The sequence below is a fragment of the Abramis brama genome (assembly GCF_963993115.1).
Source record: "Abramis brama genome assembly, chromosome: 12".
NCBI classification, from domain to species: Eukaryota; Metazoa; Chordata; class Actinopteri; order Cypriniformes; family Leuciscidae; genus Abramis; species Abramis brama.
Window position 1 is genome coordinate 6,092,433 of NC_139974.1, and position 26,429 is coordinate 6,118,861.

Below are 26,429 nucleotides of genomic sequence, written 5' to 3' on the forward strand. Positions count from 1 at the left end.
AACATTTATTCATTTATTACACTCTTTTATCATTAAAGTAACTTACAAATTATGAACTTCACAAGCAATGTATCATACTAGCCTTCAATAAAGCAGATAGAAGACATTTCATTAAGGAAGTATTTTGGAGAAAAGAACAGAGAAATACAAAGTGACAGATCAGGCAAAAGCTGCATGGTATAAAAATGCTAAATTATCAGATTATTAGTGATTTAATTCCATTCTGTTTTTCACACAAACCTATAATATGGCCTCAAAAAAGAAGCGCACATTACATTTACAGTATTCCTTTAGCTATAGCACACAAATCTTACAGCACCCTAAAAAATGCAGGGTTGTTTTAGCCCAAAATTGGGGTCAAATATGGACAAACCCAACCGTTGTGTTAAAAAATGCAACCGTACCACGGTGTATATTTTAGGACTACTATTGCTTTTATGTTGGCAAATCTTTCGAGACCTGTTGTTGTTTTGTGTATGTTACTGGGGAAACTGGTTTACGGTATTTCTGCTGACCAGTAACTGTTAGGCTATTTAATTAAAACTAAGAATAAAATATCAAGTACAGCTTAACTTCGGTCTCTCTCTTTCTCTGCTTTTTTAAAATTCTTGAATAACAATTAGCCTACATAAAGAACATTGCCAAAGGGATCATATATATAGCTATAGATTCTACATTAACACACACACAAGCGCACACACACACACACACACACACACACACACGTGTGTATAATAAATTACCTTTAATAAACGTGATGTGAATAGACTGGAGTGCTGAATTGCAGAGCTGGTGCGAATATATCCACATCACTAACTACGATCAGATGCTTTCTGAACTGCTGTAATTTTTGTTTTGTGCTCATATTTATAGAAATGCAGCTTTCAGCAGCGTGGACGGTGTCGGGGTATTCACTAACATTGTATTGCCCTGCATATACTTCCAACTTTGTTTTACCCATATAGGCTAAGAAAAAAAAAGAACTTCACTGTGAATATATCGGGGCCTTGAGTCCGTTTTGTCTGATGCTTTTTAGTCTGAGGCTGTTTCGTCCGATGCCTAATTGCAGAGGTGGAAGTAACGAATTACAACTACTCACGTTACTGTAATTAAGTCGTTTTTTTGGGTACTTGTACTTTTTTGAGTATATTTTTAAATCTGTAATTTTACTTGTAGGCTACTCAAGTACATATTAAACTAAGTAATCTACTTCGCTACTTGTAAAATCACATTTCGTTACTGAGTACAATTCGAATTGATATTCAAATCTTTGACCGGCATTTCGGTAGCCAATACAAATATTCGATCTTAAACGGACCAAAAACCCCTGATATTTGGACTGAATTAAAGCCGCCACAGTCGCACTCGCAGCAGGTTTTGAAGAGCTGATCATAAGTGAAGGAGGCGAGGAGCTCAGAGTGATTAACGTTATGGCTGGACTGAAAGTTTGGAGAAACAACAATCTACATAGTAGTATTGTCAAAATATCTATATTTTGATACATATCAATACTGAAATATATCTGTCAATACTCATTTTGGCCTATACCGATACGATAGGCTACCAGCTGCGCGTTCTCATTCTCTCATCTCAACGACAGCGAGTTTGACACACCCGCCTCCTCTCAGCGCGGGATTGCAGGTAGACCTATTACGCATAATTTTATTAATACCTGCAAGTTTCTATGGCATATTTTAATGGCAAATGTCACGAGTGCAATATTATAACGCGAGGGCACATTCATGTAATCGCAGAAAACTGGACGCGAGCTCTTGAATATACGAATGAACTGGACTCGGATATTGAGTGTGCGCTCTCGGACTGTGTCATAATTCATGGGCGTCGGAAGAAAAAAAAAAGTGGGTGGGTCCTCCCCCAGAAAAATGTTACTGGAGTAAATACCATTTCATGTAGGCTATTCTGGTGCCTTTTAATTAAAACAACCCAGGTGAAAAAGACGTACTATTAAATATATAAAAAATGTACTTGAATATGTTTTTAGTACAATACAAATATACGTTAATGCATTTTTAATACATTTAACAGTACGTCTTTTTCACCTGGGAAGTAAACTAAACTCCACTTCACGTCGGGCGGTTCTTTGCCTCCAAGTCGTGCATTAAATGCACAGCTATCCGTGGATTATCCCGCTAATACCATGGTCATCTGCCAGCAATGACAATTTAAAGCTGTTATTGATGTTTGCAACGCAATATTTTTGACTGGAAAGGTACAACGAGCGGTTACTTTCGTCAGTTGCGGCTCGTTGAGAAATATAATGTAGCGATTCAGCGGAGTTTAATTTATTAGGGAATTCCCTAATAATTGGATTTGACTGACAGCACTATGAAAAGACAAATGCGCTGAATCAGAGACGGTAAAAGTAAGTGGGTCCAATATCATTGGTCTTAAAAAGTGGGTGGGTCTTGTCCCACAATGGTTCCGACGCCCATGTGTCATATCATGTGCAATCGCGATTCGCGAATCTTTCCAAGTGGTTATCACTGCAGACTCAAATGATTTAAGTCTGCTCTTGAATTAAACGTTGTCAAAAGTTATGAAAAATCTAGTCTTTTTTGCAAATTAAATTCAGTTTGAAATCAAGCTTCCTTGTGCTGTGTGTGAGCTATTGCAACAGTTAACGTTACCCTATTGTAAAGACAAATACACTGAGTGAGTAAATATTTAAGTTAGATTGTAATGGTTATTGATCAATGTTTAAATATGTAAACAAAAGCCTAAATTAAAATCTCACTGTATAAAGTGGACGTGTCTCTTCAGAAGACTTGAATTAAACTTTTCCATTCAAATAGATCACTGTTACAATGAGTGCTTTTCGATGCTTGAAAATAATGATTGCCTTGACAAAATGGATGGACAAAAATGTAGATATTAAAATATTTAGTAGGCTATGTGGTAGTTTTCCCGATGGTATTAAAAATGATAGGCTAGGCCTACTGAATACTGACATATTTCTATATTGAAGTTAGAAATTCCAGTATCATGACCACTAATTAATGTCCTTCGACAATAAGGTAAAAACGTATTAAAAGTAGCTATTTTCTACATAAATCTAAGATTTGGTTGAATATTTATTGGTAATACATTAACTATCGCCAGCTAAAAAGTAACTAGTAGCCTAACTAGTACTCTGAGTTTTGAGAAGAGTAATTTGTACTTTTACTTAAGTACTTTTTTGACACCAGTACTTTTACTTGTAATTGAGTATTATTTCAGCAATGTAACGGTACTTGTACTTGAGTACAAATTTTCAGTACTCTTTCCACCTCTGCCTAATTGTCCGAGACCTGACACCTGATGTTGTTTTTCCTGAGACCTGAATCCTGTCAGTCTGTGGCATGAAGCCTTTTCGTCATATGAGTGAGATCTAAGGATGTCCTAAACACCGTACCCAACAGCTGTGTTTGCCCATATTTGACCCGTTTTAATAGTGAGATAAGATGTAAGACACACATGGTTCAGAGCAGAGACTATATAAGGTCAAAATAAAAACAGCTCTCAAGAAATATAGCTGAAGTTACACTTCTAGAGAAAACTAAACCACAACCATAATCAACTGAACTTCCTCTTCTCTGCATTTAACTTCTGCTTCATCTTATAATCTAGTTTATACTTGAGACTTGGCATTATGTACTGCAAATACTGTTAATTCTTATAATAAAATGTTTGTTAGGTCACTCATTTGTAAGTAACTTTGGATAAAAGTGTTTTCTAAACTAATAAATCATTTGCAGATGCAAAAATTCCTGCCTTTCATTCAGTTTAACTCAGAAATATGCTGCGTTATGGAAGTAAAAAGGGTTTCATGTTTTTTCCAGCTTAACATTTTGATTCCTAAAATGTCCTCAATGGTCGCAAAGAAGTTTTAATTCAGGCCTTCCCTGAAAAAAACAAAACAATAAGTAAAGTTTTTGCACGCATATTATTTAATTAAATTTCACAAATGGAATTAAGTAAACTCTACTTAAGTTAAGCAAAATTAACAATAACAAAAAAGTAATTTCAACTTGGTCAGTGTCATGTAGTGTGTTGTCGAGAGGCCTGGGAGAATTTAGGAAGGCTCAGTACAATGGAGTAGTTTTCCCAATGTCAGCTGTGGTTTATTTTACAATCTGCGCTGCGGTTTATTTTACAATCTGCATTTCACAAGGTGCATTCCACATAAAGTAAAAAAAAAAAAAAAAAAAAAAAAAAATACAAACTTAATGCAACTTAAACTGGTGCTAAAAACACACACACACAAAAATATGCTATGAGCAGCAAACCTGGCACTAAACAATGCCTAGTGACACATCCACATGAATAACTGCATTTCTCACCTCAGACAAACATTCAAAAGCTTGCACAGTACACATGATGCAATCTCCCACACTGTAAAAAATTTCCGTAAAAATACAGTACAATGTACCATATTATTTTGAAGGAATTTTCCGTATTTGTCTTTTACAGGTCTTTTACCCGTATTTTGCATTACGAGTTGCATTGTGGGAAACATAACCTGATCGGCGCGAAAAGTTTGAGATGCAAGCGCCATTACACACGCAGACAGCAGCCAAAGTTTCTTTTTAAAGTCGGATTTCGGATGTGTGGAAGCCATTCTGACACTTCTGTGGTAAAACCGAAAATTATATTTAGCTATATGTCAAATAAGCTGTTTACGTAAGTTAACGTTATTTATTTGAAATCTGGCTTGTTATGCAAATGAATGTCGGAGCCGTCGCGTTTATCATTTTATGCATATCGTCACACATTGAACGATTTAGTTCACACTCGTGGAAGTTCCCTTATTGTATGTTATAGTGTCCTCGTTGTAACTGGTTTATTGACTTTTATTTGTCGCTGGTGCGGTTTATTTCGTGCGGCGCGCATCCGTTAACCAGTTATGATAAAGACGTGCAGTAAGTTAACTTGTGTTTTTGGAGCAGTTTAGCAGCTAATGCCTTCATACAAGCTAACGTTACCAGAGGAATCGTCAGGAAAAGGAAAGGCCATTCAAGACTTAGCTGATTTAAAAGGCATGAAGATACATCATGATACGTGAAGATGCAGTCATTTTACAGCTGGGTCAAGGAAAACAAACCACCTTTTCTGCCAGATGAGGTAAGTTAACGTTAATGTTATGTTTACGTTAGACTTTTTGTTGTCTTGTTTTAGACGACACACGGACACATGACACATATTATATGACTTTAAACCCCAAATAATGACATTGAAAGATTAATTTACACATAACACGACTGCTATTATACTTCTGCCTGTAACGTTAGTCATTCTTTACCAGCTCCCTCCTCATAAAGTTAGTTTGTTTGTGTTTCTGTTGTTGCAAGACGACCCAGCAAACACAGAACGTTGGCACAACGTAGCCAACCTTCTAACAACGTTTTAACAACATGGCCAAAAGGTTGCTATAACTACGTTGTGTGGTGAAGGTTGTTACAGCGTTGTCACAATGTTGGTATTAAACCACCGTTCAGGGCCATTGCTTAAGGTTGTACCAACGCTGTCTTGACAACCACTGGACTACATAATGTACTCGTCACTGCCCTGAAGCGCGAAAATCAGCCTTTTAAATTCCAACCACCTGTTGTTGGGCTCATTGTGTTCTCATTCATCATCGAGCAAGGATACGTGAGTATTGCGTTTAGCCTACCTCAGCTATCAAACACAACCTACAACTTTAATTATAATGTGATTAATGTAGCATCGCTCGCACTGTTTAGTTTTTCGTTTGATTTTTCCGCTATTTAGTCTCATTCGTTTCTTTGCTCCTCTGAATTTGTGGATGTTTCCCCGGTGACACCTGCTTTCGGCTACTGTCCGCCATACAGACCCGGTTTTGTTCTTTAAATGTTCTGATCTGCCTTTTCTTTTTATGTTTTATTTATTATACTTAAAATAAATTTGTATATTCCTTTATTTCTTTTTTTTTTTTTTTTCACAAATGTATGACTTTTGGAAGTGCAATTTGATTATATGCAGTTTTAATAAAGTTGAATTAACGAAACCTTCTGTCATTTTTACTCTTCAAAGTGTAGGCTACACTTGCAGGTGTTGATAGCCCCATTAAATAATAATATAGATAAACAATAAACGATAAAAAGTATAATTATCTAACAAAATACACCATATAAAAATATTGTCAGAATGTCGTCTCTCAGTTGCTGAATGTCGCGCAGCAACGTTGCTACAGCCCTGTCACGTCTTACAATTCTACGTTGTTACAATGTTGCGAGCACGTAGACAGCGACGTTGCCATAGCAGAAATACAACGTGCCAGAGACGTTGCCACAACGTAAATGTGTTTGCTGGGGATACAGTAACGTTACAACGTGAACTGTATGTGAAGATGCAGTTCAGCTGGATCAACCTTTTCTGCCAAATGTGGTAACTTGAAGTTATGTTTACGTTAGACTTTTTATTGTCTTGATTTTATTTTATAAAATCTTATTTTTAGACACACATGACTAATAAGACCAAATAATAACCTTGAAATATTAATTTACATTTAACGTGACTGCTATTATTATCTATACTTCTGCCTGTCAGGTTAGTCATTCTTTACCAGCTTCCTCATTAGTTTGTTTCATAGTGTTTCTGTTTTTTTCTCATCTATTGACAGGACTTTGCTGCTGTACTGTGCATCCCAAGCACCACCACCATCCTTATGGGTTTGTATTTTGTTTTATTAGCATTTTTTTTATTTTATTTTTTATTAATCATTATGAGTGTTCAATATTGGCAAAACACGTTTAAATTTAAAGTCTAAATTTAAATGTTTATAGAAAAAGTCGGTTGCTGAATACCCCCTTCAAAGATTTGTATGCTTATATGGTCAGTAGAAAAACAAATTGTATAGGGAATATTTAAACTATTTTTGGAGCGGTTTTCTGAAGTGATTGTGTAATGTTTTTCATTTTGTAATATCTTATTTGTTTAAGATGATGGGCATTCAAGATTGCTGTCATTCAAGAAGTTATTGACCACATCTCCTACCCCACTGAGGCAGTGAGCTACATGGCACTTATCCTGGAGTTCATATAAAGGTAAGCAACACATTTTTAATTAAATTATTTATCTCTAGCATGTTGTTGTGTTACTGTTTATTTAGTTGAAAATAATGAAACACATTATAAGGTATAGTTGAGCAGACAAGCTAACATAACATGCAATTGGAATTTATACAGTGTTTGAATTTGAAAGAATTAGGGATGGCAGTTGATAATTTAACGAACGTAAAACACTGTACGATTGTTTTTCAACCTCAACCTGGTCTGCATTATACTTTGAAGTTCAGTTTCCTTCATTTAATTTCTTGTGTAGCTAAAAACATATCCATTTTTTTCTTCATATATCCATTTCCTGTGCAGAAATCCTGAACGAAGGTCGAAAAGGCTGAGATGAAGGAAACCAAACGTCCACACATTCCTCAAAGACTTCTGAAGTTCCTGTATGAACAACTTCGAAAATCCATGTAAAGTTTAAGCTTTTGTCAAATCTCAAAATGGACCTTTAACAACGTACCGAAGGAGGAAAGTTTTTCACGCAAGTTATTCACCCCAAAATGAAAATAATGTCATTAATTACTCCTGCAAGACTTCTGTTCATCTTCAGAACAAAAATGAAGATCTTTTTAATGAAATCTGAGAGCTTTCTCTTCCTCTGTTGACAGCTTAAAGTCCATGTTGCAGGTTAACCACCACTGTAGATTAATGGGTACATAAATCACTCAAGATATGTATATCATTTTTAAAATGTCATAAAAATGGTCTTAAAGACCAGTTTTTTACGTTTTTGGTATTAACGTTTTTTTTATGCAATTCGGTGATGACGTCACGTTGGGGAGAAGTGGAGGAAAGGTAGCCTCAGCCTAGTATTATGGTGCGTTCAAGTCATCTCGTATAGATCGTATTTACGAGTTAAACGCACTTGAACGCCACCACAATGTCGTAAATACTTAATAATTAAATGCATGGTCCGAGGAGAATGAGTGGAGAGTTGGTGAAGTGTCCTGGTGAGTTCATTTAGCAACGCAGAAATGAGCACTGGAGCTAGTCTACCATAGACTGTAAAAAATAGTCTACGAGCAGCCGTGCACTAACGGCACTTTTTTTTTTTTTACTGTCATTGAATAGCACAGAGTGAAAAATCAACGTTTTCTTTATATCTAGTAGAAGTGATCATGACGTTAGTTCAGATAAGTACAGCTAACCTTTGTCATAGTGTTGTAGACGTAGTACTGGTAAACTTTGTCTTTGTCATCTAGAAATAGAAGGCATCATGCTAGCTATATGGGCGTTTCTTAGCGTTTATCTCTTCCTCCGGTGAAAATGTTGTTGCAAACGTAGCCGCCGCGTGTCTGCCGCTGTGTTTGGCAGGTGCTTGTGTGAGCGGTGCCGTCCCATGGAAACTGCGTTAGAAAGCTTGTGCTGTGTAGGGAAGTGAGTGCGTTTTGGTCCCTGGTCGAGGAGCTCACCCAGCGACCAGATGTGACGTGCCTCACTCAGCATCCAGAGTTTTTACACTCAGCACAAACACAGTAGTTCACCATTGTCAATCTACCTACTATATATTTCTATATATATATTTATCTATCTAGCTGCTAGCTATCTATGCTAACGTTATGCTAACTGGCTGTCTGCCTATCTCTCTCTATACTAGCCTATCTATCTATCTATCTATCTATCTATCTATCTATCTATCTATCTATCTATATCTGTCTGTCTGTCTGTCTATCTATGTCTATGTATTTATCTATTTATCTATAATCTGCGCTATCTGAATACTCTCGTCTCGTCTACTAAGTTACTCGTCTCTCTAGTCACTCTCAATGCTCTCAAGGCGGGCTTTATTAAATTCTCTCCCCAACGTGACGTAATGCAATGCATTGTGGTGGAAAGGAGAATTGCAAGCCGCTGTAAGATAGTACCTACTTTTTCGTATTATATTCCGTTTTGTGATACCCAACAACATAAAATACAATGGATAACAGTTTAAATGTTTATTACCAACAAGTAAATTGCACAAATTCGTTGAAAAATTAACCCTGCAACACGGCCTTTAAGCAACTACCACTTTTTCAAGCTCCAGAAAGGTAGTAAAGACATCATTAAAGTAACATGAGAATACTTTTTCTGCACAAAAAAACCCCTAAAATAACCAACTATTCATGTTCTTCTATGTGGGCCTCTGAGTGTGGACCTCTGATTTTATTTTTTTGTGCACAAAAGTATTCTCGTCGCTTGATAAACTTTTGGTTGAGCCACTATAGTCACTTTTAGGACTATATTAAACATTGTCTTTACTAACTTTGTGTGCCGGCAAGTTTCAATATCATAGAAGCCTATGGAGGAGTGAGCCAGTTCTCAGATTTAATCAAAAATATCTTAATTTGTGTTACGAAGATGAACTAAAGTCTTACGGGGTTGGAACAACATGAGGGTGAGTAATTACTGGCAGAATTTACATTTTTGGGTGAACTAACCCTTTAAGGAATATTGTGTTCTCTTACAAAAAAATGGCATCAACACTGTAACATTTCCCTCTACTATTAACTATTAGTCTAAAGCTTTTTTTAACCCTCTGAGGTCGACAAACGCGCGGGCGCGTTTTGCCGGATTTTCTCCACATTGTAGCACTATAAACTTAAATTACTCCATCATTTATGGTCATACAGAAAAAAGAAATATAAAAAAAGAATCTGTGATATTTCTCCTTTTGTATGTGTCCACTTACAATCAAATCAAAACATTGTGCTTTTGTAAAATAAAGAAAATAAACAGGGTGTGCGTTCTGCCTCTGTCGCGGTGAACTTTTTTTTCTTGAGCACGTCTATAAACTGAAACAAAACTCAGCGAATACTTGTCACACATTTATGAGCCATATACCTTTATAAACATTTAAGTGTGTACTTTTAAATAATCGGATTCAAAACGAAAACAAATATTCTCTGTTTACGTAATTTGTATAAAACCAACAAGATGTCCAGCTTCTCAAACGCTTGCTCATTACAGTTAATTTGGCCACGCCTACTCGCGCAAAAGATATTCACATGCAAATCTCCACATGGAACGCGAACGCGCTCGTTACCTCAACAACAAAACACTTCACTTCACTTTTCGTCGAGTTTGAAAGACGTGCCTGAGCTTACATTGGATTTAGGCTACCTCAGAAGAAGAAGAACGCGATCTGAAGACAAGAAAGATAAGGTAAGAAATTCTTACATAGCCTAGTTTGTTATTGTTGCATAAATGTCACGTTGCAGTTGAACTGTTGCTAGATATATGGGGAATATTATAATATTTAGACCCGTGTTTACTGTGTTTGTGGATATCTGCTCAAACATATATATGTTTATGGTAACCATAATGTTTTATATTTGAGCGTGATCGCGTTTGAATGTATCATATTTTGCAAGCGATCGCGTTTGAATGTATCATATTTTGGATGAAAGCAAAACGCACCAAACGGCTTCATGTTTTTATTATTATCTCATTTCATATCATCATAACGGATGGAAACATTTGAAGTAACATGATAATCAATATATTTTTCTCTAGCTTAGTTGTTACTGAAATCTTTTGGAAGATTTATAGGCTGCTATAGGTTATTTATTGTTATTATTATTTTATCCGCACTGCGCATATACCTTATGCCTACAAGGCACAACAAACCTGGTGTTCATTATATTATATATCGTTGGAAACGTGTGTGTGTGTGTGTGTATTCTGTGAATTTTAAAAAGGAATTTTAAAAAGCAATTTTAACCAGAAAAATCTAATATTTATTTCCAAAATCGTGCAGGCCTTTCTCTTGATATCAGTATGTTCACTTTTTTTTTTCAGGTCCCAGATGCCACTGAGGACTTCAACATTCACATGAGTCTCAGTACGTGAACATGGTAAAGTGAAAATCTTGGAAATGAAAGGTATGTACAGTGTTTTTAGGAATGGCACAAAGGTCTCTGTCTTTGAAGAGCTTTTTTGGCATTTGTTGTGTATCTTTGGATTATGTTGTGTTGTAAATAAATCCAAACAATTTAAAAGCCATTCTTTTTTAAATCTCCTCATTTACAGTATTGTGCAAGGTTGCTCAGAATGATAGGGGCCTGATAGCTCCTAATAGGGCCGTTAGGGGAGGTTCTTTGTCTTTCTCAGGTGAGAAAAGCTTACATATTAATGAGCTCTCGCATAAGCAGGGTTCCCACGCGTCCTGGAAAACCTGGAAAACCTGGAAAATGAAAGACTAATTTTCCAGTCCTGGAAAACACATGGAAAATGGGAAAAAAAGTAAAATGTCCTGGAAACGTTTGCGTTGTCCTGGAAAATAATTTTCCCTCCTTGTGGATGAAACGGGTTAAACATTTTACGCATGTATGTCTGTTTTCAGCTGCCTTCAACGGGTAATATCAGAGAATGTCTAAGGGCCTGTTCACATATCGCATCTTTTGCGCGCTCAAGTTCGTTATTTCAAATGAGTCACTTATTTGCTTTAAAAAGTCTTTTAAAATGTCAATAACGTCATACACATCGTACGACCAGAGATGCTGCTTTACGGCAATCCTTCAGTCACTTTGGTGTTTTCGCGCTCTGCACTTTCTTTTCTCTCGAGGCATCGACAACACAGCTGACACAGGTAAACACACGCGCTAGAAGAGTTTTTGTTTTGTTTGTTTCTGGTCCCGCTTCGGATGCCACGATGCCATCAAGCAGTATCTCTGGTTGTAATCAGTCCTTCACTGACCAATCAGTGTTCATTAGCAGAATGCTAGCGTGTTATGGGCAACAACAACTCAACCTGTAAGAAATCAAAAGGACATAAGTACTCGTTCATTCAATTTTTTCGACCTATAACCCATGTTGAACTTGCAAAACCTACAATAAAATCTGAGATTTCTCAATGGCAATCGGGTGAGGGAGACAAATTTAGCCGTCTAGCCCCATTGACTCCCATTCAGTCTGCACTCGCCCGCGATTACCTCCAGTGGAATTCTAATGGAACTGCAACCAAAATCGATACAATGACTGCAGAACCGCAGAACCATACGTCATAGCAGTGTGAGGATGACAGCGCCAGCCTAACAGTCTGATGCCGGAACCGCATACTATACATAGCCACCTTGCATATACCATACCTAAACCTACCCATCTCCACCCCCTGACCCCTAAACCTACCCATCTCCACCCCCTGACCGCTAAACCCACCCCTAAACCTACCCATCTCCACCCCTTAGATGTTTTTACCCCGCCCACTTCCGGCATCAGACTGTTAGGCTGGCGCTGTCGTCCTCACACTGCTATGACGTATGGTTCTGCGGTTCTGCAGTTGGTTAATATTGATACAATGGGGCTAATAGGAAGTGCCAAAGCTCTCCGTAGACAGGCTCTGGTAATATTGGGCTGGAGCTGTCTGCTTTCATTTCTGCATGTAGCCAGCACAGCGCCCCACGTGACACAAACCTGCCAATATGTACGCATTTTGCGTAGCAAGTACGCAATTTGACATCTCAGTACGCTGGCATACATGCCAACCCTCCCGATTTTTCCGGGAGACTCCCGAATTTCAAAGCCCCTCCCGAAAATCTCCCGGACCGACCTTTCTCCCGAATTTCTCCCGATTTCCACCCGGACAACAATATTGCTACACTATCCGTCACTGGGCACCGTTTCAGACCGAACAATAATAAAGGTTACACCTCGAAGTCAAGCGCGGCAATCAGAACGGAAAAAGAAGCAGAAGAGGAAGGGGAAAAGGAAGAAAGAAGAGACCATGGCGAATAAAAAGAGAAAATATGCAGTATGTTATATCAGTATTCTCGAGAAAAGGAGTTTTCCCGTAGCGTAAGCTAAACTTACGCAACACGAGAGTACTCTCGTAAGAGAACGACACTCGGTTACTAACGTAACCTCGGTTCTCTCTAGAGAGGGAACGAGTGTTGCGTAGCCTGCCGTGCTTGTGCTGCACTTGGTTTCGCTTCTAGTCGACTGAAATCACTTGTGCAACCTGTGCGAGGGGGTTTTATAGGCTAGCCACACCCCTTTTTGGCGGGCCATGACGACACCCCCCCCTCAAGGTTGGCAAGTATGTACGCTGGTAGGACTTGCCCCTCTAAACTACGGTCATGTGAGTTCTGTGGCAAATGTGCACTGATATCAGCAAGTAAAATACCAGTGTATGAACTAAAGTAGAGAATAACTTCTGTTTTAGTAGTGTGGCATTGCAAGTAGAGGAAAGCAGGTGGCATTGTGAAAGACAACAATCTTTGCACAACTATAATACAGATATAACGGTATAGGTACAATATCACATCTGTTTCAAAATATATCTCGATATGATAATATCGGTATATCGCCCAGCTAGTTGTGATAACTTGACTCGCACTGTAGCAGCTGAAAAAGTCTTGAAAATGTCCTGGAAAATCATTTCAAGAAAAGAGTGGGAACCCTGATAAGGCTTTTTCACACAAAACACGTCGTAAAAATTTTAAATCAATATATTGTCTTATCTGAATGAGCAGTCAGGGTGATTTTCACATAGTTTTGCAGCAAATATTCTAGGCTACGTCATACAATTTCCAAAAGTCTTGTGAAGAAATAATCAGTATGGGTTTCATGGCCTTATTTCAGTGAGAATTTTTTTTTGTATTTTCAAAAACCACGCATAAATGTCATTATCTCAAAACTACAAACTTTTACATACATGCTGTTGATATATTATTGTAGCAGAGTTTGTGCTGAATACAGTGTAATTAGACTTTAGCCATGAAAATGTCACAAGTAACAGATATAACCAGAAATGTCAGAGCATGTCAGAACACCTCCAGGGCCCAGAAAACAGCTCAGACCTCAGAGGGTTAATGTAAAAAGCAGCAGCCCTCTTTGTATTCCATTTGGTTTTGTTTGTTTGTTTCTGTATTTGTATTGTTTTGCTTTTGAAAATGTTTTGAATCTTTCAGTTTGATTTTTTTTTTTTAAAGACTTTTGTGAGCTATTTGGTGCAACATCAATATTGTGCAAGTATACAGTATTGTGATGTGTTTTCCCTTGTTTGTTTGTCTAAAAATGTATTCCACAATACAAGCACTTTTTAATGGTGCTTTGCACATTGTTTAATTGATGTAATTATATATATCTCTTTACCCATTGAATGCATTTAATAATGTTTACATGAAAATGTTTACAAAAATAAACCATGTTCAATTTGTATATATTGTTCTTGAATTATTTGCTACCAAAAGATATGCCATAAAATTATATAAAAATAGAAATTTCTGTATATGGATTATCCGTGAATAGTACGGAAAATGTACTGTTAATATACAGAATTTTCCGTTTTAGATTTGAAGGAATTGTCCGTAATTTAACAGAAAATGTCCTGGTAATTTTCTGCCAGTACATTATCTGTTTTTTTACGGATTTGTTTTTTTACAGTGCAGCAAACACATTTACTGTACATTGTGGCAATGTCTGTGGCACATCGCATTTCTACTATGGCAACGTCACTGTCTACGTGCTTGCAACATTGTTACCATAGACTTAATAAATACATAGACGTCCCATTGGCCTCCTTTGACCGTTGCTGCGATACGTCAACGAGTCCGCCATATTGATCTGGGAAAGACCGCTCTATAAACAAATAAACAGGGAGCGATAACGTACGAAAAAGGTTCTGTCTGAAATTATTAAGAATCTCGCTAGTCAGGAGCTTGAACATTTTTAATTGTTAATTGTTAATAGTTAATAGGGGCCTATTAATTAGAAATTGTGAAATTCACTCACTGTTTTTGTTTTTGCATTGTTTTTGTTTGTTTTTCAGGGTTAATAATTGTAGACGTCCCTAATATAATATAATTTAATGTACATGAAATATGCATAATGTGTTTCATTGTATTTCATACAACCATTTGACATTTATGTGATATGGTGGCATTTTTTTTTACAACTACAGTACAGTAGAAATTGCATGAAATATAAGCGTAATATTAGGACAGATGTAATAGTTCAATATACAGTATATGGCAGTTTTATTCTATAGCATATTATTATTATTAGCCTTAAGATTTGAGTAAAATAAGTAAAAATATGACATTATAGTATGACATTTTTAACTTTTTATTGAACAGGCCACAGACTGTCAAAGTCCATGGCATTTCATCTTCGTCTATCATCCTTAACATCGGCTCCCCCCAGGGATGTGTCCTGAGCTGTACACGCTATTAACATATGACTGGCTAAATATCCGGGCAGTCATATTGTGAAGTTTGCTGATGACACGGCTGTGGTGGGATTGATATCCTACAACGAGTCCTTTTACAGACTGGAGGTTGAAGAACTTGAAGACTGGTGCAGAGCAAACAACCTCTGCATTACTGTGGGAAGACGAAGGAAATGGTCGTGGACTTTAGGAGGAGAGGTTACACCCCCTCTTCATCGGAGGAGCAGATGTGGAAATGGTCTCCATTTTCAAGTATCTTGGGATCCACATTTTCAATGATTTAACATGGGTCATCAACACAGCCAGCAAAGGCCCAACAACGCCTTTATTTTCTCAGGAGTTTGATGCGGGCTGGTCTCAGCACTCCGGTTCTGTTAGCTTTTTTACTGGTGTGTGGTGGAGAGTACACTCACCTTTTCCATCTGGTACTGAAACTGTTCTGCTGCTGACAAGAAGGAATTGCAGAGGTTGGGCAAAAATCTGCCCAAATCTTGCTCTGGGGCGCATTACAGAAAGATCCTAACTTAAGAATACTATATTATCTGTTTGGTAACCATGGCAATTTCAGTTAGGACCTCATTTAAGGTCAAAAGCTATTACAAAATGACATTTCTTAAGTGCATAATCTTATCTTAAGTATACAGATAAGAAAAGGGCATTACAGAAGCATCCTAAATCCTAAAAACTGTCTTAAATTCAGGACAACCCCAATGGTGTCCTAACTTCAAAATTATTTGAAAGCCAATATAAAAATCACATAATAATAGCCCTGCCTGAGAATGGTGCCAGATTTATTAATGATACAAGATGAAGAACAGCGACGTTTAATGGTGGATGACTTTGAGAACACCCAAATGATGTGCTGCACTTTGACAACAAAACTCTGACAAATAATTACAAACTCTTACAAAATTAAAGGATTGGGTCTTCCTCAAAAACCTTAATTTCTTTTCGACTGAAGAAAGAAAGACATGGATATCTTGGATGACATCGGGGTGAGTAAATTATCAGCAAAATTTTTTTTGAAAGAGAACTAATCCTATAACTTAAAGGGTACATAACATGCACAGTTTCACCTAATCTCATGTTAATCTTGAGTACCTATAGAGTAGTAGTGCATCCTTAATATCTCCAAAAAGTGTTTAGTTTTATTATATTTATAAAAGAAAAATACAGCTTTCCGATTCTCTCCGGAAAAAGCCGAGGTCCTGGAGGCGGAGCTATAGAGTCAAGCGGTAGTGCTTGATTTCCAGCAAAAGACAGAAATCTGATCCAGTTGTACTTACATGAATGGGGTCTTTTATCACTGGGACCGCTCCACGTTTTAATAGCAAACGATTTGCAAATCCAGCGTCGACCTGGGCCTTGTTAATAAAACATTCGTCACTGAAATGACCAGAACACACAACCGCACTTGCTACACTCCGTTGCTGCCCCGGAAAAACAAACTGCATCCACTGTTCCTGTAACACTGGGTTCTTTGGAAAACTGAACACGGTAAGCTTTCCCTCACATCCAAAAACACACTTTTTTGGAGACATTCTTGAACAAATCCTATGCAGCGCTGCCGATGATCTCCTGTTGAAGCGCGTTGATGTGCGCGGTCTCGCTCTCCTCTGGTCGACGTGTGCGCGGGCGAGCTTTTCCGAGAGAAATGCTCATATAAGGAGTTCCACTCTCGTCTACGTCATTAGATCCACGATCGAAAAAAACCAGCCGAAACTTGTACCAACCCGGAAGTAAGATTTTCGGCACAGAAATTCTCCGTTATTCGTCCAAAATATATTTTTTAAACTTTGCCCATGTTTAGCATGAGAATCCATCTCTTTAACACTGTAAACAACTCTGAATACATGAAACACCATTGTACCCCCCCTTTAAGACTTACAGTAAGATAGGAAGTTTCTGTAATACGCCCCCTGGTTTATATGTGAATTTGATGCTCTGCATCTAAAACTGGCTGCTTAGTTATTATAGGTTTTACTTTTCAGGTATTTTTAGTTTACTAAGTTGTTTTTAAATTGAATCTATTAAACTATTTTTAACTTATGTATATTGTATATTATTTTTTTTTATTTTTTAATATAGCCTATAGTGTGCTGCTGGACATGTGCTCATAATATAAACTATAATATAAACTCAGACTTCATAAGAATCATGTAAACTTTAATTATCTCTTATAAAGCCTATTTTTTTCATAATAGTGTTATCGCTAGCTATCAGTAGTTTGACTTTGGTGGCCAACTAGCTGTCAACATAATGTTATAATGAACAAATACAATCAAAAACAACGGTTCAGTCTTAAGGCGGGTATACACTGCGATTTTCGTCCGATTTTGAGCCGAATTCTGACTCGTGCGACTCTTTTTTGGGTCGGGCTGATTTTCAGCTTTGTCGTTTGTCTTGCAGTGTTCGTGCAGTGTACAGGGGGAAACGAGAGGCGATTAACCTCTCCTGACCGGCAATTGGATGGTCGGATGAATTTCTGGCATGTCAGAAATTTTGGTCACTCCTCGTGACTATATCGCACAGTTTAAACAAAGCTACGAACCGATTGCCCCAAACTCAGTGTTTTTTCCCTCCCTGCAAACTAGCTACAAATTACTGTTGCTTACTTCCAATTCGTGTTGCAAAACGTGTTGCAACATAAATGGGGCCCATTTGGGTTTATCAAATGGGTTAGACATTGGCAAACACAATCAGTCCCATATAGGCTGCCTACAATGGCCCAAGGTGGTAGCCACATAGGTAATCTCTATATGGGTTCTGAATGGGGAAATACATATGGGGCCCGCTTGGCCAAACCAAATGGGTCAGACATGGCCAAACAAAATCAATCCTATATAGGCTGCCTACATGGGCCCAAGGTGGTACCCACATAGGTAATCTCTATATGGGCCCTGAATGGGGAAATGCATACAAGTATAATTGTGAATATAATGAATTATGTAATAAATATAATTTGTGCATTTGTAAATTACATCATAAACTATACACTTGTAAATAACATATCTGTACAATCATTAAAATAATTATATACAGTATACTAAATATTACACGGTCAACTGTTAGTGGTATTATAACAAAGATTATAAATTATAAAATCACAAATGGACTCATTACACAGGTGGAAACTTGGTACCACGCCTGAATTCACTGAGCTCCTGAAAGTGACCTATTCTTTCACAAATGTTTGTAGAAGCGTCTGCATGTCTAGGTGCTTGATTTTATACAACTGTAGCCATGGAAGTGATTGAAACACCCGAATTCAATGATTTGGAGGGGTGCCCCAATATGTTTGGCAATATAGTGTATGTGGTAGGCTATGGCTCTTCAAATCCAGTCCTGGAGTGTTGGTGTTCAGCAGACATTAGTTCCAACCCTAATCACTGACATTAAATATTCAAAGTGTCAACTTTTAGTGGTCCGATTTTGTGAGTTACTGCAAAATGCTTATCTCCATATAGTTATTTTAAAATCTATACAAATGGTTCAAAATATCCAGAAAATGGTCACTGTACAATATGAAGAACAGGTTACAGAAGCTATCAAATTCTGTCTATCAAAATCTATCAAAAAAATGGAATTATAATGGCTTAGAGATGAGTAGAAGAAATCAAACCCCTAGCAACAGCCATTATATGCCCTTATTCAATGGAGATACTCCAGAGTTTTCTGGTCAGTCAGTTAGTGACAATGTCATTCTAGAGATTTTGAATATTGGGGTTAGGGTTAGGGTTTTAATTATTGAAAGGGGCACATCAGTTCAGGGGCCTCATTTATAACCGTTGCGTACGCACAAAACAGGCCCTGAAAGAGGCGTACGCCACTTCCGACGCATAAGTTGTGATTTATAAAAACAAACTTGACGGGAAAATTTGCGCACCTGCACGCAAAATCTGACCCATGCGTACGAACGTTTTGGAGATGGAGCAGTTTGACGACACCGATGGTGAGCTGGAGTTAAATGTCTTTTTGGTCACTTTTAGACAGAAAATCTAAAGAAAATTAAACATTTACAGAAAGATAATACAAATATAATTTCACTCACCAAGCCTGTCACTTGAAGCAAATATCCATCCCTTCTTAAATGTCCGCGTCAGCGAGCGCGTTGAGCCGTTTAGTGAAACTGACGCAAATAACAGTTTAAATAAATAAAATAATGATTTAAACTATGTTTTGCTACTGATATAAACATTTAGATTAAATATGCCATTCAAATTAATGGAGTTAAACACTTAAACATGAAATTATTACTGAGAAGTTACAACATTTTTATATTCAATCAATATAAATATTTGTTGTGGATGCGATGTTTTTTTTAACACTTTTCCAGTGGCGTGCTGTGTTTTAATGAGATAATTGCTTATCATGATAATACCAGATTGTCTGAGAAAATAGTTCAGTGTAAATAATGCCCAAGGCCTATCTGTTTCCATTAAAAATATAAATCAATTAAAAATACAATTCGGCCAGTGGAAAAGATTGAGAAAAACTTTCTCTGAAATGTATTTTACACTATTTGATTTATGTATTCAAAAACAAGGCAAGGATAGGCAACTACTTGATTTTTATTAATGTAGCCTAATGCGTCTTGTACAGTTAAACGTTATCACGTGGATGAATAATTATATGCAAATGATATGCAGATGAGGATCTGCATAGTAAAACTGGGCGTTGTAAGCTCCATATATGGTTATTTCGGGGAGGAGACGCATGTGCGCACAATCTTCCGCTGACTGGGATTTATAAAGTGAATTCTGTTTCAGAATGCAGTTTCATTCATTTAGCATATTGTGTTTTGTGTTCAGTTTTCTTTTGAGGCCAACAGTACAGACTTCTCTTTTCAGTCGTAGTTGGCACATGACTGACCCTCAAAGTTGAAATATGTTTGAAATAATGTCAGTCGTTGTTTTAATGTTGTCACAATGTAATGTTTAATATAACGTTAAAAAGTTGAATTTTTTTTTTTTTTTTACAAAATCTGTATGTTGAATCAATGTCATGTCTTCAAGAAATACATAATCTTTGAATTATTATTATTTCTAATTATTATTTGGTTATTATTTTAGCATTGTTTGATATTTTGATCAAAACACCACTTCAAAAATCTAAATTTATGTTAAAATATAATCATACTATTAACAATAATAATAATAATGGATATAATTTCAATCTCAAGAGAGAAGTGCAGCAGAAACTTTTTTGCTTTTTGTGATTTTGTTTGGACTTACAATTGTGTATGTGTGTACCATGCAGGATTGCATTTTTATTCACAGTCATCAAAACACTATTTGACCAACTAATCAAATAATATAGTCTACAAATAAAACTAAACACACATTTCTTTAAAAAAAAAAAAAAAAGAAAGAAAGAAAAGAAGAAAAGTCATCTTTTCCATTATCACGCTGAAACAATTGCTATTGGTTGTTCTTGTCCAGAACATGGTGAGAAAAGGTGGACCAGAAAAACTTAAGTCTTACTGGGAGAAACAAATCTACATCATTAGAGAACAACTAAATGACAACCCAGTATATAGAGTCAGTCCAGAAAATGATACATCAAAAATTCGTACTCTACACAGAAATCTGCTACACCTTGTAAATGACCTACCTGTTGACCTACCTGTTCCGTCACCCGTATCTAAAATACAACCTGCAGTAGGAAAGGGGAAGAACAGAAAGACGAGGTCTAAACACTGATAGATACTTCATCAAACAATGACACCACTGAGTCTAAAGAAGAAAATACATACTACTGGATAAGGACATCAGAGAGTACAGTGAAAAGAGATAAAAACCTACAACCTACGTGTTCGAAGGAGAGAGATTCAACTCACCGACAACCATCTGAAGAACTTACATTTCCCAGCCTCAGAGAACCTATAAGAGGAAAGAGACAAAGCACACAAAAAGAGCAACCTGCAGAAACACAAACAGACGAAGAATACTTACTTGTAGATGAGGAGACATGCATTCCAGAGATCATCCATGAAGATGGAGACATTCCTATTTTCCTAACTAACCCACACACAACTATACAAAATTTACTTTTATATATAAGTTTTATTATTGTAGTGAGTTTACATTGGGCAGCTCAGCTGCATCTTCCAAATTCTGGTTGGCAGTTGAGAGAGTGGAGCTGCCGTGACGATTGCAGTGCATCCTCAGACAACAAAGAGGACCTTTAAGCAACCACTAACTATACATACAACCGGCACATCCGGGAACTTAACTGTCAATTTTGTAACCGCCCCTTTTTAGGGGAAAACAAGCCAGACTTCCCATAGACTTCAATACAAAATAGCGGCACAAAACAACGTCCGTACACAGCCGGCAGACGTGTATAACTTCAGAAATCACTTAGATGAAATATGTCGAGTAATTATATGTCCACCCTGCCTTCCATAGAGCGTGAACGATACATTTACAAACTTAATTTGGGCAACTTAAAAACATATCCCGTTTCATTCTACCAGCGTCAAATTGGCCTATCAACCCCACCCAGTGGTTTACCCGGACATTTACTCGTACCTCATCGAGTCACCAGGTAGCCAGTGAATGATTTTACTACGGTTTTAAGAAGTAAACATCTTTAAATGTATAATATTATGTCTTTATATTTAGAGTAGCTACTGAGTGCACTTTTCTGTCCAGCTATACAACTAGCCTGATTTAGCTTTCGATAGCATCATCCGTAATTCATGATATTTCCATAACAGCAAGATATTGATGATGATGGCAGGCAGACATGGGCATAAATACATGGAAATGTATTTAAAATAAAATAAAAATAAAAAAATACTGTGTGGAAAAAAAATAATTAAATACAAATACATAATAGGGGTAGCCTACTGTGTGAAAAAAATGTTTAAATACAAATTACATGTTTGTAAGGGTTAGTACACGTCCTCAATCCGTTACTGTGTATGGCGCTCGCCGGATTGTTTTCCCCTAAAAGTGGGCGTGAACCTTTTCAGAGACGTTCTATGACGCTACGCCGGTTGTATGTATTCTCTCTCTCTCTCTCTCTCTCTCTCTCTCTCTCATTTACTGTTAAGGTTAGGTATTAAATTCATTAATTTTCATATCAAATGTTTATTTACATGTTTTAATGTCGTATATATATATACACATGCTTTTGTCATAAAGAAGTCCATTCGTGTATACTTACGAGTTCAGCCAGTTGTGTGAATTAGGCTAGAGCATGTCTGTACATATGGTTAGGGTTCCTATCTTGATTTATTTACTTATTTATTGTGATTTGATTTAAGTATCTAAATGTTATGTATTTCAACGTATTTATGAATCCTGTGATTCAAAGTGTCTTAATGACTCTGAAGTACAATGTTGATTAAAAGACAACAAAGAGGACCTTTAAGCAACCACTAACCAGTGGCGGCTGGTGCTAAAAAAATTTGGGGGGGCGCAACAAACTGAATTATTAATCCAGGACTGAATGTAGGCTAATTGTTAAATAACAATATAACAGTGATAATAATGTAGCTATCATTAGCCTAAAGTTTAGCTAAAACTTCAGCTGGTAGGGTTGGGAAATAGCCAATTGCCAAATAAATCTGAATTTTTGGGCTAAATGGCGATGTATGGTATAATCTGAGTATTTAATTATTATTTTTCTATTTGAATAAAAAAAAAACTCTATTTAATAAAAAAATATATATATATCCTGATTAATATTGTCCTACAAACAATGTTCATATTGAAGGTTATAAAAACAAACATAGTGTAACCTTGCTGTCTATCTGCAGTCTATCCAAAAAAAGGGGTCACATTACATTCTAACATTGCAACATTACAATCTAAAAACAAAATAATGCTTTTTAAAGAAGTAGTTAAATTTACTAAACTTAAAATAAAATAAAAACAAAGCTAATAGGCCTATCATAAAAATACACATGTAGGTTTGAAATTCTCTAGCACATTTATGTTCACCAACAACAACAAATATTCAACAACAAATATTTTAGCTAAATATATTTATAATTTAGTGCTAATGTATATTTTAGTCAGAATAATTGCGCTCCTAATGCGCTCCGTCTGTTCGGCGCGCATGCACGCGGCGGCGCTCGTTCACGGAAGTTTAGCTTGCAGAAAGCTCGCCCACTCATGACAGCAAACTGGAAATATTGACTTTCTAACATTTACAGATGGAGAATATGTCCGTGAAATAAGTTATGCACTGAGGAAATTATTGGATGTCACTTCAGCTTATGGCTAAATACTATTAGAGGTATATTTGTTTCCACCAATCGCTGCACAAGTGAAGTTTACGTATGATGACAAAAGCACGTTAGTGCGAGCCCTCCCGGAACCCATAGAGAATGCATTGCAATGCCTGCAGTTCGAAAAAAAATATCTTTGAATGTAAGTCTATGGGAACACTCTGGGCGATTCTCAGCCAGAGTGAAATCGCCCAAAAAGAGGCGGTACTCCACAGAACGTGACTTGGCGCTGATTGGACTATATCCAGAGGCAGAACAACAGTGAGTGACTGCTAGCGTAACTCTGTGGTTGAATGAGATTGTGATTGAAAAAGTCCCTTTCACACTTTGGTGGTGGTGGTGCGTCGCCCGATCGCCCTAATGAAGAAACCGCCGCTGCCACTAACTATTGTCTCTCTCTCTCTCATTTACTGTTAAGTTTTTAAACTGCTTACAGTCCTCCCGACTGCCCGGGGTAACAGTTTCACATTCTTTGATCATGATTGGTTAATATGACTGTCATCTACGTAACTAGCCAATGACAACCGTGCGCGCCTTTTTACATCTGTTTGAGAGTTGATGATGACGTGTGTGTGCTACTGCTCGGCAAGATTACTCGGTCTTTTCTTATGCCTGTTAAATTATATATTATTTGCGTTGTGACATGTAAATGGAGGAGAACATAAGCTGATATGTGAACACAGAGGATGGTTGGACTGGATGTGTGAGGTCCTGCAAACATATTGGCGATATCAGGTAAGAGAACATTTTCCAGTCTCTATTACGCAGTTATTTTTCGTGTTCATCATGTCCTATATATCCACTATCTTTTTAGAAAAACAGAGACCAATTAATATATATTTAAACGTTTAGATATTACATTAAAATAAGTGGATAAGAGTTTTAATATAGTTCATGGTAGAATATATAATGCAGATAAACAAATCTTGTGTTAATGGAGTTCATTACCTCCCAGAAATGTTCTGTGTAACTTTTACACACGGATAACGGACGTACTACAACCTGCAGCTGTGTGTACCATTGATTTGATTATAGTAAGATGCTAATCGCGATTAGCACATTAGCACATATTTAAAGTTGTAGCCTCTGATGTCAATGTTGTCAGTTTAAAACTCAAACACATGAAAACGTACTCGGTTACTAACGTAACCTCGGTTCTCTCTAGAAGAGGGAACGAGTACTGCGTAATATCTTACACTAGGGGAAAAGCTCTTTTCCGCGAGATATTGAAGCCAAAAAATTATCCTTAATTTTGTATTAATGTAAAACGCGTTGCGGCAGCATGCAGACATAGGCAAGACGGCTCACATGCCTATTGGCTGCTCTGCGGCAACTGCAGCAGCCTATCGAGAGAGGCCCTCGTGACGTCAGATCCAATGAGGTGGCTTTGCGCCCACTGCGTCACGTCCCGCCGAAACGGGCATGGACGGGGCCCTAGCCTGCGTGATCGTGTTTAACACTCCCACCGGGAGGTTAGCGCGTACCCGTTGATAGCCAGTGTTGTGTGTAACGCGTTACAAAGTATTGTAAGTAAGTAGTGTAACGCGCTACTACTGAAATTTTGGTAACGAAACGTAGTTCCTTTTGCAATTCGGCGCAACGTTACTTTTCCCATGGATAGATTTGACAGCGACACTGCCTCAGCTGCACGCTTGAGAGAAGAGAACTGTTGAGAACTGAAGAGAACTGTTACTATGGTAGTCTTCTACCAACCCTGAGACCCTGATGTCAAGGACGCTCGCACTCCAAAATGGACTGTCAAGGATGACAGCAGACCTACCGGGTGTAATTGTACAGGTAAGCCAATTCGTAATAGCCTATCTGAAAGTTAGTAGCTACAGGCCTACGTGTTGTATCCTCCTAGTCATTAAAGAAAACGATTTAGTTTTATATTTATGTTTAAATAAAATAAAATAAAAAAATTTGCGCAGTATATCGGGAGACAAATGGAGTAGGCAGACATGATTTTGACCACTTTATTAAGTTTGTTTTTGTAGAAAACCTTTCTTTAAAGTGAATTTCGTTTTGTATTAATTGTATCTTAATTTTAATCAATGTTTTATCAACCAATTGCCTGAATTTAATAAATAAGAAGTAAATAAAAAAAAAACTATTTAGTTTCATATTTATGTTTAAATAAAAAAAAAATAAAAAAAAATATTTAATCTATGTTGATTATATGAAAAGTGAAAAGCATGAGTAAGATCATAATTTTGCGCAATATATCGGGAGACAAATGGAGTGGGCAGACATGATTTTGACCACTTTATTAAGTTTGTTTTTGTAGAAAGCCTTTCTTTAAAGTGAATTTCGTTTTGTATTAATTGTATCTTAATTTTAATCAATGTTTTATCAACCAATTGCCTGAATTTAATAAATAAGTAATAAAGCATGCAATATAGACCTAATCATGACATGGAGGCACCAGCGCGTGAACTGGAGCACGTCTCATAGGCTACTGTAAATGAACCGAAACTCAGATAAGCTACTTGCCTCACAGACCTGAGAAATATATAGAAAGCTTAAAAATGTGTACTTTTAAACAAAATCTCTTTTTTTTTTCTTCCTACTCCCTTGATAGAGTTGATATACGACTCGTATGTATGAAAACTAAGCTTATGTCTTCTATATCATTTTGTCATAGGCTATCAAGACGCGATTCGCGTTGGATTCGTGTTGGAGAGCAGGGAAGCTTTATTGGCTGCCTTGACCTTGCCGAAATTTAAAGTTCGGTGGATGGGGGAGCGGAGTGGAGAGAAGCGGCACGTGCGCTGCTCATCGCGGAGTGTCGCACTACCCCATGATGCAGAGCTGGCTGAGAATAAAAACAGAGAAGCTGGTATTGGCCATGGGGCAGTGCTTGTCAGCTGCATCAGAACTGGGAACCAGGCCTGGTTCTTCCAGTGCGGAGCCACGAATAGCACTGAGCATCCATTTTCCCTGATTCGCTCTAATA

The 26,429-nt window shown here is 37.2% G+C and overlaps 1 protein-coding gene and 1 long non-coding RNA gene across 2 annotated transcripts in view; one reads left to right on the top strand and one right to left on the bottom strand.

Annotated features, from left to right (window-relative positions):
• Positions 1-26,429, bottom strand: part of LOC311093554 (CD209 antigen-like protein C) — a 106,026-nt gene that overhangs the window by 22,963 nt on the left and 56,634 nt on the right. The gene's annotated exons all lie outside the window — the stretch shown is intronic.
• On the top strand, positions 6,632-7,523 carry LOC311094288. The gene is made up of 3 exons (XR_014608629.1): positions 6,632-6,689; positions 6,960-7,064; positions 7,389-7,523. It is a non-coding gene; the product is annotated as an uncharacterized lncRNA (long non-coding RNA).